Source organism: Zootermopsis nevadensis, unplaced genomic scaffold, assembly GCF_977971745.1.
Source record: "Zootermopsis nevadensis isolate Lab colony 2312 unplaced genomic scaffold, Znev_1.0 Znev_ptg000046l, whole genome shotgun sequence".
In the NCBI taxonomy this organism is placed as follows: domain Eukaryota; kingdom Metazoa; phylum Arthropoda; class Insecta; order Blattodea; family Termopsidae; genus Zootermopsis; species Zootermopsis nevadensis.
In genome coordinates, this window is record NW_028259178.1 from 2,255,407 (window position 1) to 2,272,460 (window position 17,054).

General features: G+C 38.8%; 1 long non-coding RNA gene across 1 annotated transcript; it reads left to right on the forward strand.

Annotated features, from left to right (window-relative positions):
- Positions 1-309: 309 nt before the first annotated feature.
- On the forward strand, positions 310-7,160 carry LOC147871580 (uncharacterized). The gene is made up of 4 exons (XR_015538678.1): positions 310-343; positions 798-1,325; positions 1,768-1,943; positions 6,734-7,160. It is a non-coding gene; the product is annotated as an uncharacterized LOC147871580 (long non-coding RNA).
- The last annotated feature ends 9,894 nt before the right edge of the window (positions 7,161-17,054 follow it).

The following is a 17,054-nucleotide window of genomic DNA, read 5'->3' on the forward strand; positions in this document are numbered from 1 at the left end:
CTATGTTTCCGCACAGAGGACGCTGCCGTTTATTTTTCGTCTTTCGAGCTTCGTTTTATTCTCTACGACCATTTACGGTCTGAGGCTGACCCTCCGTCCCGCGATTTGGTTTCATTCGATTAAATCATTGATTTTTCTCTGCTCGTAATATTTTCGCTTCTAGTGTTTTATTACTGGACGTATAATTTTATCTGCCTCTTAGTCATCTCTGCCGACACGCGTTGGATGAGTTTATCATCTTTGCCTTTCCCAGCATGCTCAGCGAGACTTGTTTCCGCCGAACAAGTTGTGTCCGTTAGTCTGTCTCCTGCTCCGGTACAGCGCGTATGTACACTGTCTTTACGTAAGTTGGGACTTTAGTCGGCCATTTTGATATTATGTCTCAGCTTGTGTTTGGTTTATTTCTCGATTTATTCGACAGCCAAAAAGTCGTTGAAGCTTTCATGGTGTTAGTACGAGGCTTTAAATAATGCAGGCGATTTCGTGATAGTGAAAATACTAACCGATTTTCTCTAGAAATTACAAACGTTTTTGAGTTAGATTTTATTAACCCTTGCACCATTGAAAATGTAATCCTGGAATCTGAAGCGAAAATAATAATAATAAATTCTTATTGTGTGGATTTCCACCTCTTTTGTCATTCACTGTACGTGTAATGTAAGCACAAATCGATGAAAATTGTAATATTGATTATAATTGACTCCTGGATTTGACCTTATCATAATGAATACAGATTTAACCTGGTCGGATAAATAACGACCCTGACTTATCGGAATTTCTTTCTGGCGGCTTTACAGGTGAATTACGTCGCTTTTCCATGGAGAAAGTGGAGTGATATAAGATCGTCTATATATTTTTCTCTAGGACTGTGACAACGTACATGCGAGAGTACATGTGTCCTGTTGTGTGTCCTCGGGTGCTACGTCCTGTACAACGCGAGCCTACTTAAGTCATTCAAGGTGAGTTGCATGAAATATTCCGTCCTCTGAAGTAGAGAGTTCTTAAAGTACGTTGAGAGAAAACTTATATTGCGTGCTGTTACCGATACAACGTGACTTGGCCTGCGTCACACAAGACAAGATGACTGAAATGACGTTGCAACACTGAACTAAGTATTCTGAGATGATATTCTATTTTACGTTTTGATTGTTCTGTGATACTGCCCACGCATTCCGTCTCCTTCTAGGTCAGTGTTAACAACCACGTGACACTCGTTCAAGACTTGAGGTTTACGGAGCGGTGAGGATGACGGCCGCTTACATCGTGAGGTCGCTAACACGACAACCCGAAAATTATATTACAGCAGCAGCGAACTAAGGACTCCGGTGAGATATTGTCAGATAATGCCCACTGATCGAGTTTCAGAGCGTACGTACTGAGCCATGCCTCATGGCTCGAAGTGGCTTATCTCCCATCTCTAAGTTCTTTGGAGTCGGCGGGTTCGAGACCCTGATCATACAGCAGGGCAGTTAGGACAGTCTGTGTGTGTCCGCCGGAGAGAGAACGACTCGAGGAGAAAGTCGGAAGGCAAGTCAGGGTTTGTGGGGGTTGAGTTGGGCGTCTGGAGTTGGATACCCAGCCGGAGTTATTCGAAGTAGTTTCATTTGGTTTTCTTTTAACTTTCACCGTTTTACCCTCCCCAAGCCGTACCACCTCCCGGCCTGGGACGATCGTGGCCTCAGTAACGTAATCTGGCAATTTCCTCCTCGGGGGGTTCAGTACAGAAGCGACGTAATTATAAATTCTTGTCATTATGTCTGCTTTGAGGTGATTGGCGGAGCCCTCTTCACATTCACGGTGATTATGATATCATCATTCTTCATCGCCGTCGTGAACCTCTGAACCAGAAGATTTTTAAACGTCTCGCTTCTGGACGCTGCTCTGTGACGTCGTCTGGCTCGATACGTCTCAAACGATGAGGCACCAGCGAGCGATGGACTCGGGTGAGTACGGTGATGTATTATTTCGAGGTTGATTAAAAATTATAATGACTTTCGTAGATAGTGTTCTGTGGGAAATTAGAAATTAGTATGTCTCGACGGTAATGTAGTGTCTGAGTAAAGCCTGGTCTGCGTGGATGGGATTTCGCGAAGGTACCGATATCGTCAAAATCAAAGAATGTTTGAAACCCCCCTACGTACGGTAAGGAATCGAGTTCTTTTATGAGTTGGAAACAGAAAGGAAAAGTTGCAGATCGTTTGAGAATTGTTGATGGGAAAGATTGGAAAAGGAGAAAATGCAGACAATCTAAGAGACGTTGCGTGTTCGGTGATAGACACGCACACTTGCGGTATGAGACCAGTTTCTTGCGTCTCTCTTGATGTAAACATGTACGGCAGTCATCGTGTAGCTGACAGTCGTTTAACTGGTCAAAGCCTTTCTCTTCGTGTATAGACACAGAAATTTTAAAAACTGACTGGTCGTCCTTACGTCATTTTTGTTGGATAAATTTCGTAAGGAAATGCTGTTGGTGTTAGGTGGACCGAGTATTGCGTACGGAGTCTGTATTGATTTGGATTAGCCGTCTACCAGGGACGCGACTGAGTAGGCGTCCTTTACGCTGTGATGGAATTAGACAGAGCTGCTAGAATGTAGCGCTGTATAGAGCAGAGGTTCCCAAAATATGGAGAAACATTTTCAACATCCTTTGCTTGATTGAGGCAGTCATCAGAACGAAGTATCGTTTGCGTTGTATCCCGAAGGATGGTGAGGGATACAGGAGCGTAGACCAAGAGGAAGTGCGTTGATATTCAAGTCCACTTGTAGCAACACAGTAGAGATATATATTGAATTAAAGCTACACCAGTTTACAGTATCTCGAGTCAGAAAACTATGAAGGCGTGATTTATAACAGTTATAATTACTCTTCGCTAATAAAAATTGCAGTTTTGTCGACTTTCAGTTTATTCTGTGTATAGTAATATAAAATATCGTCAAATTGAGTACCTGATCTATTTTCCTAATCAATGAAATTCCTCTGTTATGGAAACTGAAGGTTTACAACTGCAAGGAAACCGAAATTTGAGTCTATCGTAAGTCACTGCAGTCTGATTCACATCTCTAGATACTCTTTATACAAAAACACAGTTAATATTAAGTCTCACCGCTACTAAATCTTCCGAAATAATTCATTCCCTTCCTAAGAGGTTTCATAACTTAACTTTTTGTGTGCTCTTTGAAATGAAAAAATAAGCATCATTAACCCCATGAAGCCGTAGGTCGTCTGAATAATATTTAAGAATTCAGTCCGTACCGCGAAGAAAACACAACTCTTCAGCATTACGAAGATCAACTGATTAACGCTGTTTAAGGAAATGATCGCTGTTTATAGCGAGAATCATACAAAAGCCATAAATATAAAAGGCATCATAATTAAAGCACTTGGTACATACGTTGAAGTAAACTTTCAGAATTGAACTACTTGGTATTTAGCATTCTCTGTTGAAGGCTTAATGTACCGTTTACATGCCTTTTTCTTTATCAGTATTACTTCGCCCCACTCGCTTGTAAATAATCTTCTTGAATCTCTTTCCCTAAGTGTTTTCAAGTTCGGATTGTCTTACAGAGTGAGAAACGAAGTATTACGCCTGTCTAAATCATCAAGAAATATTATAGGACTGTTAACTCAGTTGAAGCATCTCTCTCTCTGTCTGTCTGTCTGTCTGTCTGTGTTTTTAATAAGTTCCGAAGATTAGGATGGGTTGACACTCAGGTTACAGTAAATTGGTTCATCGATTCTCGACAGATTCTGACGAATTTAGGACCGCGTTCAGGTGTGTGTTGCTCTAAAATCCAGTCGTTCCTCAGCTCGAATATTTGTTGCGCCATTGAATACTGTCTCGAGAATAATAGCAAAACTTGAAGAAGTCGCTGTTTCCAGCACTTCGTGTCCCATTTGATAAGTTGAACACGTGTGCGTGTTCAGTACGAGAAAGAAATTGCTGCCGTGTTTGAAAACATGTTTTAAGCTGGAAGAAACCAGCAGATAGTCTAAATAAATGCACTGCGTGAATGGAATTCTTAGGAATATTACACATTCTCCAATTTTGTCGCATTGCTCATATCACGTGTAACCATGGATTAAATTTCTTGTAGAATCGAATTCAGACAAATAATTATCTTTTTATGTTATTTCGTGTCATGAACTGTTGACCTTGGTTGAAAGAGTGCGTCTTAATGCACTTCCATAAAATTGTCCGCTGTTCGTGGAGACGCCTTCAAAAAATTATGCAGTACTTGAAAGAATTGGCACAATGGCGGCGTGACCTGTTGATTTGACCCTAGGGATCCGTGTAATGTTTGCCCGAGTGCATGGTAACAAGTTAAACATGTCTGTGCGCACGGGCGTGATATGGAAAGTCAATTTTGGAGCTACCTGCCTTGTCCAATGCCTAATCCATTCAGAAATTTGTTCCTAGATGCATGCAAGTTTAAATTTATGGATATTCTTAATCGTGGCTTTGTACTTTTAATACATAAATTAATAACGAGGGTCATGGCTGATAGTACCAATGGAAGGTAACAGATAGTGACATACAGTTAATATCGAATTTGACGAAAATCGGTCTGTGTAATGTTAGTAGTACGTGTTAGAAACGAAGAGTATTGACTGCGAATGGTTGTTTGGAAATGGGGGGCACGTTTTGACCTTAAGGTCGTATCGCAAGGCCGGTATCCATCCGATATTCCAGCAAGCTTCTGGTAGCGTCGGACACCATCGTACATATACGTGCGTTCGACTGTGAGTTATACAGTAGCTGTGCATGGTCCCAGATCAAAATAACCCTTTTAAAGCAAATATTATTATTATTATTATATGTCCAAATTTCTGTAATAATCAGTGAGACTTTATTTTATATTTTTATTGTATGCGTGTATGGCATTATTAATTATTTTAGAAAGAATTTATTTTATTGAAATGACACCAGATGCCGTACAACTTTTTTTTTAAATTTTACATGCTTTGCCATCGATATGACCATCAAAGGTAGTCTTGCGAATTTCTGAGGTGGGAGTTAGAAGCTAACAATAGGCTCAGCCAGTCAAATTATCCGCCTTGAATGGAAAGTTCAGCGTAGTGTTCACAAAATCCCGTCACTGGTGTCTTTCCTGAGCTATATTAATCCATTTCGCAAACTTGAAAAGTATTTCCGTAAGAACAATTTTAATATTATCCTCCCAGTTACACCTAATGTTGTAGAATGTAACATTAATGCTCACCAATCTTTAGCCCTGAGGATGGAAGAAATATGTTCCTCGGAAATATTTGTTACTCGACATGATACTTGAACGAATAATATCTGATTTCTTTAAATCCGGGTTGTATGAGTCATTACATCCAGACTCTATATCCTCTGCAATATGTCAATTTTAAAAGAGATTATTCTTGTTTAATGTTTCACGGACTAATCACATTTCTGTTCCTTGTTTGAGTCTCTCATATCTTTGTAAACTTTTCCGCATAAAATGATTATTATCCAATTTCTTTTAAATCGAATATTGAAAAATTACACCCGTATCTGTTTTGCCAGAGCATGGGATTATGAACGTGTGGACGTCATTCTCTGTTCCGTAATACTTCGTTACTGGTCAGATGTTTACCGCAGGTCGCAGTAACCCCGTACCCGTTTAACCGTTGAGCACACTGGCTAGAACCTGGTGCTGTTGGAATGTCTTGGTGTAGATAGAAATCACTGTCTTCCTTTGATGTAATGGTCCCTCATCGCGCACGTAGTCTGTTAGGGTTAGTTCCACAGATCAGGAGTGTTGGGTAAGTAAACATACAAGAAATAAATATTGAGTTGTCCTACTCGATAGGTTTCGGGTTCGAATCTCTCCCCGTCGACAGAAAATCGTTAGAGATCTTTCTCGTGATTTTTAGTATTCTGAAGCATATTTTAAGACACATTAAATGTAGACAGCTATCGCTTTATTCAATGTAATTTTAAGTTCATCTTTTAGAAGAATCCTGCCATCTTATGGTGTATAACGGACAAAATTTTAAGACTAATAAATTGCCCGCTAAGAATGACTGCAAAAATGTAAAGTAGTAAACAATAATAATCATAAGAATTATCCGATTAGACCCAACATCTCTTAGCAGCGTTACCGTGGCAACGGTTATTTATAAATGTTATCCCGTAAGGTCCAAAATCACTTGGGAGCAAATAATCATAACCGAAGAATGTTTTATGAATGTCTTTTGTGATGTTGCGTCATCACAAGGGCCCACCATCATCGCTGTTATGATGGAGGTAGCAATATCACTTCCTAAACGTCGGTAAACTTAATCATCACAATCACCACAGTGAGAACAGGAGATATCAATTTACGCGCAGATTGAAGATGTAAGGCACAAATTTCTATCTTGCGAGGCCGAGGCGTAGTGTCGGGACAGATAATACCCGCATCCCCCCGCCCCCCCCCCAAGCTGCTTTTAATGAGTGCTTTTTCTATAATTAGTCTAGCATTTCAGAAAAGAGTGTGTTGTGTTTAGGAGATAACTTTCAACCAAGCTGTTTGTATGTTCTAATCAAAATAACGTTGACCATGAATTTAGAATCTTTTGTCTTCTAGTCTGATAAATAAAAGTTGTAAATATTAATGAACAACACACTGTTATGTTTAAATTTGGTTTGCTATCATCGTAATTAATGTTAATATGAATAATATGGAGCTTCAGACCCTACATATAAATTCTTGTCATTATATGGGACATTCTGTCTGGTTTCAGGGGAAAGGCGAGTGAATCTTCGTGGTTCCGAAACTCAGAGGAGGATCTTCATGGCATTTTCACCCGTGCGGTTGCGTCTACACGCTCCGGGGAACCCGGAGTTCCTCAGCCGCTTCCACCCGGACGCTGCACTCTTGTCGTGTTTCCAGTGTCGGCGGTCATCTCTCCGGCATATTTCGTTCCTACCATCTTTGCTGGCGAGTGAAACGAATTACTTTAATTTTAAATTAACACACGACTAACGTCTGGGGTGCAGGGGTTAAACTCCTTCCAATGTTCCTTAATTTTGAGTCTCCAATTAATGTTTTGCTTGTTTCCATCCCTTGAGAAAAATGAATCCAGATTCTTTCTATTTACTCTTTTTCTTCTTTCTTTTCTTCTTTTTCGCCTTCTTCCTACCCTCAGAGGATAGACGGGTTAGAGTAGAGTTGTAGCTGCATGCATTCTTAACCACTAACAACATCATCGACCCTGCAGTCCAGCCGCTGCGCTGCAACGGAATATCAGCGGAATCCAGCAAAGACGCAGTTAGTTTGCCCTCAATATTAGAAATGTTGAGGAATAAATCACAGACCATGCGTTAAGTTGCAGTGGTAGGCTTCGGTAAAGCATATATAGAAGACATTGAGGATTTTAAAAAGTGGGGATGTTCTCTTTTGATGATCTGAGTAACGGTTAGCTTTTCAAGTTAAGTAATTTTGAGGTGACTTAAGCGTCTGCTAACACAAACTATAAAGCGGGGAAGATTTTCAATTTGGAAAATTTCATGGGGCTGAAAACTACATTATCGTTGTTTATTTATATAGCTTTGCCCTTAGATTACAATCATATTGCAGGACAGACGTACAGTCCAAATTTGACCACCTCTGACGTAGACAAAATTCATTCAGTGAAAGTAATTGAGAAATGATTGAAATTTTATAGTATCGTAGGCATCGGTACTAGGACATTAAAGTGTGGATTGATGGGAGATTCACACTGAAATTAGGGACGAGACGTAGTGGACAACGAAATCACATGCAAATTAAGTGTGAATAAAATAATACATGCTTTTTGAAGCCGAAATAATTGAAACGCCGCCACTGAGATTTTAAATGAAGTTTTCAGATTTTTATATGTTCAAGATATTATTTAATAAATAAATAAATAACTTGTACTTTTATTTTTTACGATTGTAGAAACATCGAAAACTGTAACACTTGCTTGTATACCTCTGTTTTCATCTCCCTTTATAACAGGTAGAAGAACGACATATGTCACTATTTCGTCTTTAAATTTTCGCATATGAGTTGACTTTCAATGAGATCAGATTTTAACAGCAGCTAAAATTTCCAAGACTTGTTACGTTATAATTATTAATTATATAGTAGCGTACTAGCAAATTAAAGTGTGCATTGATGGCAAACCAAAAGTTCTCAATTGGATTTAAATCTAGCGAGTTTGGTGGCAAAAATACAACTTTGCATCCGACACTTTCTATTAATTCCCTTGTTCTTTCAGAGTTATGAAAGCTCGCATTGTCAAGTCATTTGCAAAGAACGTCGCTCATATTATATATAAATCAAATAATACAGAAGTCAACTCAAATTGCTCATTGCTTTGTGAATGGAGGTAGCGCGTAGCTCTGAAACGTGAGTGAACTTGTAGCAGACGACACGAGAAACAACGGACGATTGCCATGTCCAGCGACGACGTCATCTGAGAAGTCTCCAGTTCATCGCTGGTGGGTGAAATTTATCTCTTCAATGTTGCAGTAGTCGTAGTAGTTTGTAGCTTAGTTTTTGCCAGTATCCCGTAGTTGAGAGGTTTTATCTAATGAAGTCCTTATTTCCATCCTTGAAGGAAAACGAATTGCAAATCTTCATCTTCTCTTTCTTTCTCATCATCTTATTACTTACACGTGATAGACTAATTTATTTTTAAAGATAAGTTGCGTCCGTGTTTAATTACGCACTACGGCATGAAGGCGTATGGATTATTGAAGGTTTAGGTACGTGCATCTTTAACAGCTAGCTAGATGGAGATATGTGGACAGCATCACGTTCCAGCCGGTTTTACCCGAAGGAAAAATTCACGGTATCTTCTGTGTATATTATTGAATTGGACCGAACTTGATTGTGTCGCTGTCGGTAGTTGAACCGCGGACTTGCAGAGGATCCAGAAATAAAGTATTAATCGGGGATGACTTAGAAATTACAAGTGAATACGGATTTTGGGTCTGAAAAAAAACCCCGAAGGGAAGACATAAAATTTGATGTGAAGATAATAGAGTGTCTAGTAACAGCTGCTGTGAACATGGGAATGAACATCGGTAGACATAATTTGTAGACTAGGTGCCTGAGTAGCTTCTTTGATTCAATGCGGTATAAGATTGATATCATAATTTAGTTAAAAATTACTGCAGAAATAAATGTGTACTTAATATAGTTTAATTTTAAATTTTTGACATGTATGAAGTGAAGGAGGACAATTACAGGATATACAAGAAAGAATGGTGCGGTTTCAAAAGTTAATAACAAAATTATTTCTAACCTTACACGGGCACAACATACACACCGTCAGCGGCGGCAACTGTCCAAGTTTCTCATGCTTACTGCGTGGCCGCGGGGCCAGTTTCAAAGATGGCGTTGCAGCAGGAGAAGGCTTTCTGTGTGCTCCGTTTTGAGGTGTCCAGAGCGTGAGTTTCGTGCACGGTTTCAAAAAGACGCACCACACAAGAATAACATAAGCAGTTTGTAGAAACTGGATGCTGTAAAGGCAAGAGTCCTGGTCGACCTCGTATGACTGATAACATTGAAAGAGTTCGTGAGGCGTTTCAGCGAAGTCCCCGCAAGTCAGTGGCCAGAGGAAGCAGGGAATTGGACATGCCAAACCGTACAAGATTGCGATTGGTGCAGGCCCTTAAACCATCAGACAAAGTGAAAAGGCGACGCTTTTGCGAGGAGATGCGGTTCAAAATGGAGGAAGATGGGTTCGTCGAAAGACTGATCTTCTCCGATGAAGCCACATTCCACATCAGTGGCAAGGTGAACATACACGATGTCCGTATCTGGGGAACCGAGCACCAGCGTGACTCTCCAAAAGTCAACGTTTTCTATGCGGTGTCCAGCAAAAAAGTGCACGGCCCATCTTTCTTCGCTGAAGCAACTTAGACAGCGACTCATTTCTGGACATGTTGGAAAGCTGGTTGTTACCCCAACTGAATACCAATTATGACGATTACATTCTACAACTGGACATTTTCACAGGAATGTACGAGTGCTTCTCAACCGTGTCTTTCCACAGCGCTGGTCTGGGATGAGTTTGATTACCGTGTGGATGTGTGTCGTGTGATCCAGGATGCACACATTGAAGGATTGTAATGAACGCATGAGAAACTTTGAGAGTTGCCGCCGCTGACGGTGTATGTTGTGCACATGTAAGTTGGTAAATAAATTTTTTATTAACGTTTGAAACCGCACCATTCTTTTGTGTATACACTGTACTGCCTCTCCAGCCAAGCGTCCCACATGGCGTGTATTAGGACTGCGTTACTTTTTTCATATGACATAATAGATTTTTGGCTACATGAGTGGATACACTTGAGTATGTGTGGAATACATTCTTGGATTAAATATTTTAGTTTCGTTAGTTAGAGAAAGAAGCCAATTATATTATTAATATGTTATGAATACAAATACTCATTAGAGATGGGGTTTAGGTATTTTCAGAATTAACTTCGAGGATGTAGTGAAAAGCGATCCTTACTCATATAACATTTGATGACAGACGGTTGTTCACTCAGGCCACAGAATAGTACGAGTATAAAAGATTATCAGGCCGGCTTTAGATATCTCGGTTTCTCTACCTATATAATCTATCTATTCTATCTATCTGAATATCTCTCTCTCTCTCTCTGTGTATCTGTTTCTCTGTCTCCTGTCTATGTGTCTGCCTATTTATCTATTTACCCATCTACATATCTATCCATCCGTTCATGTATTTACCAATCTATGTATACATACGAAGATTAACCCAAACACGCACCCACCCACATCATGCATGTTTTGTAGCTCGTATTTTGTTTGTTAAGACAAAAATTAGTCACACATCACACAGAATTTATAATATTTCAAATGGCAATTTATTGTGTCATACGCTACTGTATGATGATGTATTGTGTTCCTAGAGCTGGTGTGCTGTATGCAAGTGCGTTGTTTTGTGATATTTATACTTTACTCCGATGAATTCCATAAGACACGACAAGAGTACATTTACCTATGACGTAGGAGATTGAGACAAGACAGTACCACCGTGAAGACAAGGCAGAGGTACATTTAGCAATGACACGCGTGTTTCAGATACGTTACCAACAGTTTGAAGACACGGCAGGAGTTTTGTCTCTCAGTTTCCTACAGATCGGAAGATATATGCCTTTGAAAAATTGACTTTCGAATATCCGCGAAAAAGTAAAAGTTCTCTATCCTGCAAACCCTTGGACGTACATTGTCGTGACTCTGACATGAAGTTGACATGTACGTGACCCCATAGTGACATGAGTTCTTTCTCTCAGATTCGTACACATCGCGAGATAAATGCCTTTGAAAAATTGACTTTCGAATAACCGTGAAAAATTAAAATGTCTCTATCCTGCAAACCCTTGGACATACATTGACGTGACTCTGACATGAAGTTGGCATATAAGTGTCCTCATACTGATATGAGGTTTGTCTCTCAGATTCCTACACATCGCGAGATATATGCCTTTGAAAAAGTGACTTTCGAATAACCTCGAAAAATTAAAATGTCTCTATCCTCCAAACTCTATAACATATATTGACGTGACTCTGACACGAAGTTGACATATGCGTTCCCTCAAAGTGACATAAGGTTTGTCCCTCAGATTGCTACAGATCGGGAGATATTTGCCATTTCACAAATTGACTTTCGAATAATCTCGAAAAATTAAAATGTCTGTATCCTCCAAACCCTTGGACATACATTGACGTGACTCTAACAGGAAGTTTACATATACGTTCCCTCAAAGTGACATAAGTGTTGTCTCTCAGATTCCTACAGATCGGGAGATATTTGCCTTTTAAAAATTGACATTCGAATAATCACTAAAAATATAAATGTCTCTATCCTCCAAACCCTTGGACATACATTGACGTACCTCTGACAGGGAGTTGACATATACGTTCCCTCAAAGTGACATAAGTTTTGTCTCTCAGATTCCTACAGATCGGGAGATATTTGCCTTTTAAAAATTCACTTTCGAATAATCTCGAAAAATTGAAATGTCTCTATCGTCCAAACCCTTTTACATACATTGACGTGACTCTGACATCAAGTTGACATATGCGTTTCCTCAAAGTGACATAAGGTTTGTCCCTCAGATTGCTACAGATCGGGAGATATTTGCCATTTCACAAATTGACTTTCGAATAATCTCGAAAAATTAAAATGTCTGTATCCTCCAAACCCTTGGACATACATTGACGTGACTCTGACAGGAAGTTTACATATACGTTCCCTCAAAGTGACATAAGTGTTGTCTCTCAGATTCCTACAGATCGGGAGATATTTGCCTTTTCAAAATTGACTTTCGAATAATCTCGAAAAATTCAAATGTCCCTATCCTCCAAACCCTTGGACGTACATTGTCGTGACTCTGACACGAAGTTGACATATACGTGACCTCATAGTGACATGAGTTGTTTCTCTCAGATTCCTACACATCGCGAGATATATGCCTTTGAAAAATTGGCTTTCGAATAACTGTGAAAAATTAAAATGTCTCTATCCTTCAAACCCTTGGACATACATTGACGTGACTCTGACATGAAGTTGACATATACGTTCCCTCAAAGTGACATAAGTTTTGTCTCTCAGATTCCTACAGATCGGGAGATATTTGCCTTTACAAAAATTGACTTTCGAATAATCTCGAAAAATTAAATTGTCTCTATCCTCCAAACCCTTAGACATACATTGACGTGACTCTGACATGAAGTTGACATATACGTTCCCTCAAAGTGACATACGTTTTGTCTCTCGGATTCCTACACATCGCGAGATATATGCCTTTGAAAAATTGACTTTCGAATAACAGTGAAAAATTAAAATGTCTCTATCCTCCAAACCCTTGGACATACATTGACGTGACTCTGACATGAAATTGACAAATACGTTCCCTCAAAGTGACATAAGTTTTGTCTCTCAGATTCTTACAGATCGGGAGATATTTGCCTTTTAAAAATTGACTTTCGAATAATCTCGAAAAATTAAAATGTCTGTATCCTCCAAACCCCAGGACATACATTGACGTGACTCAGACAGGAAGTTTACATATACGTTCCCTCAAAGTGACATAAGTTTTGACTCTCAGATTCCTACAGATCGGGAGATATTTGCCTTTAAAAATTGACTTTCGAATAATCTCTAAATATTTAAATGTCTCTATCCTCCAAACCCTTGGACATACATTGACGTACCTCCGACAGGAAGTTGACATATACGTTCCCTCAGAGTGACATAAGTTTTGTCTCTCAGATTCCTACAGATCGGGAGATATTTGCCTTTCACAAATTGACTTTCGAATAATCTCTAAAAATTTAAATGTCTCTATCGTCCAAACCCTTTTACATACATTGACGTGACTCTGACATGAAGTTGACATATGCGTTCCCTCAAAGTGACATAAGGTTTGTCCCTCAGATTGCTACAGATCGGGAGATATTTGCCATTTCGAATAATCTCGAAAAATTAAAATGTCTGTATCCTCCAAACCCTTGTACATACATTGACGTGACTCTGACAGGAAGTTTACATATACGTTCCCTCAAAGTGACATAAGTGTTGTCTCTCAGTTTCCTACAGATCGGGAGATATTTGCATTTTAAAAATTGACTTTCGAATAATCTCGAAAAATTCAAATGTCCCTATCCTCCAAACCCTTGGACATACATTGTCGTGACTCTGACACGAAGTTGACATATACGTGACCTCATAGTAACATGAGTTGTTTATCTCAGATTCCTACACATCGCGAGATATATGCCTTTGAAAAATTGACTTTCGAATAACTGTGAAAAATTAAAATGTCTCTATCCTTCAAACCCTTGGGCATACATTGACGTGACTCTGACATGAAGTTGACATATACGTTCCATGAAAGTGACAAAAGTTTTGTCTCTCAGATTAATACAGATCGAGAGATATTTGCCTTTTCAAAAATTGACTTTCGAATAATCTCGAAAAATTAAAATGTCTCTATCCTCCAAACCCTTGGACATACATTGACGAGACTCTGACATGAAGTTGACATATGCGTTCTTTCAAAATGACATAAGGTTTGTCTCTCATATTCCTACAGATCGGGAGATATTTGCCTTTTCAAAAATTGACTTTCGAATAATCTCGAAAAATTTTAATGTCTCTATCCTCCAAACTCTTGGACATACATTGACGTGACTCTGACATGAAGTTGAGATATACGTTCCGTCAATGTGACATAAGGTTTGTCTCTCAGATTCCTACAGATCGGGAGATATTTGCCTTTTAAAAATTGACTTTCGAATAATCTAGAAAAATTAAAATGTCTCTATCCTCCAAACCCTTGGTCATACATTGACGTGACTCTGATAGAAAGTTGACATATACGTTCCCTCAAAGTGACATAAGTTTTGTCTCTCAGATTCCTACAGATCGGGAGATATTTGCCTTTTAAAAATTGACTTTCGAATAATCTAAAAAAATTTAAATGTCTCTATCGTCCAAACCCCTCGACATACATTGACGTGACTATGACATGAAGTTGACATATACGTTCCCTCGAAGTGACATAAGTTTTGTCTCTCAGATTAATACAGATCTGGAGATATTTGCTTTTCAAAAATTGACTTACGAATAATCTCGAAAAATTAAAATGTCCCTATCCTCCAAACGCTTGGACATACATTGACGAGACTCTGACATGAAGTTGACATATGCGTTCCCTCAAAGTGACATAAGGTTTGTTTTTCAGATGCCTACAGATCGGAAGATATTTGCCTTTTAAAAATTGACTTTCGAATAATCTCGAAAAATTAAAATGTCTCTGTCGTCCAAACCCTTGGACATACATTGACGAGATTCTGACATGACGTTGACATATACGTTCCCTCTAAGTGACATAAGTTTTGTCTCTCAGATTCCTACAGATCGGGAGATATTTGCCTTTTCAAAAATTGACTTTCGAATAATTTCTAAAAATTTAAATGTCCCTATCCTCCAAACCCTTGGACATACATTGACGTGACTCTGACAGGAAGTTGACATATACGTTCCCTCAAAGTGACATAAGTTTTGTCTCTAAGATTCCTACAGATCGGGAGATATTAGCCTTTTAAAAATTGACTTTCGAATAATCTCTAAAAATTTAAATGTCTCTATCCTCCAAACCCTTGGACATACATTGACGTGACTCTGACATGAAGTTGACATATACGTTCCCTCAAAGTGACATAAGTTTTGTCTCTCAGATTAATACAGATCGGGAGATATTTGCCTTTTAAAAAATTGACTTTCGAATAATCTCGAAAAATTAAAATGTCTCTATCCTCCAAACCCTTGGACATACATTGACGAGACTCTGACATGAAGTTGACATATGCGTTCCCTCAAAGTGACATAAGGTTTGTCTCTCATATTCTTACAGATCGGGAGATATTTGCCTTTTAAAAATTGACTTTCGAATAATCTCGATAAATTAAAATGTCTCTATCGTCCAAACCCTTGGACATACATTGACGAGATTCTGACATGAAGTTGGCATATACCTTCCCTCAAAGTGACATAAGTTTTGTCTCTCAGATTCCTACAGAACGGGAGATATTTGCCTTTTCAAAAATTGACTTTCGAATAATCTCGAAAAATTTAAATGTCTCTATCCGCCAAACCCTTGGACATACATTGACGTGACTCTGACATAAAGTTGACATATACGATCCGTCAATGTAACATAAGGTTTGTCTCTCAGATTCCTACAGATCGGGAGATATTTGCCTTTTAAAAATTGACTTTCGAATAATCTAGAAAAATTAAAATGTCTCTATCCTCCAAACCCTTGGTCATACATTAACGTGACTCTGACAGGAAGTTAACATATACGTTCCCTCAAAGTGACATTAGCTTTGTCTCTCAGATTCCTACAGATCGGGAGATATTTGCCTTTTAAAAATTCACTTTCGAATAATCTCGAAAAATTAAAATGTCTCTATCGTCCAAACACTTTTACATACATTGACGTGACTCTGACATCAAGTTGACATATGCGTTTCCTCAAAGTGACATAAGGTTTGTCCCTCAGATTGCTACAGATCGGGAGATATTTGCCATTTCACAAATTGACTTTCGAATAATCTCGAAAAATTAAAATGTCTGTATCCTCCAAACCCTTGGACATACATTGACGTGACTCTGACATGAAGTTTACATATACGTTCCCTCAAAGTGACATAAGTGTTGTCTCTCAGATTCCTACAGATCGGGAGATATTTGCCTTTTAAAAATTGACTTTCGAATAATCTCGAAAAATTCAAATGTCCCTATCCTCCAAACCCTTGGACGTACATTGTCGTGACTCTGACACGAAGTTGACATATACATGACCTCATAGTGACATGAGTTGTTTCTCTCAGATTCCTACACATCGCAAGATATATGCCTTTGAAAAATTGACTTTCGAATAACTGTGAAAAATTAAAGTGTCTCTATCCTTCAAACCCTTGGACATACATTGACGTGACTCTGACATGAAGTTGACATATACGTTCCCTCAAAGTGACATAAGTTTTGTCTCTCAGATTCCTACAGATCGGGAGATATTTGCCTTTACAAAAATTGACTTTCGAATAATCTCGAAAAATTAAAATGTCTCTATCCTTCAAAACCTTGGTCGTACATTGTCATGACTCTGACATGAAGTTGATATGTAAGTGTCCTCATAGTGACATGCGTTTTGTCTCTCAGATTCCTACACATCGCGAGATATATGCCTTTGAAAAATTGACATTCGAATAACCCTGAAAAATTATTATGTCTCTTTCCTGCAAACCCTTGGACATACATTGACGTGACTCTGACATGAAGTTGACATATACGTTCCCTCAAAGTGACATAAGTTTTGTCTCTCAAGATTCCTACAGATCGGGAGATATTTGCCTTTTCAAAAATTGACTTTCGAATAATCTCGAAAAATTAAAATGTCTCTATCCTCCAAACCCTTGGACATACATTGACGTGACTCTGACATGAAGTTGACATATACGTTCCCTCAAAGTGACATAAGTTTTGTCTC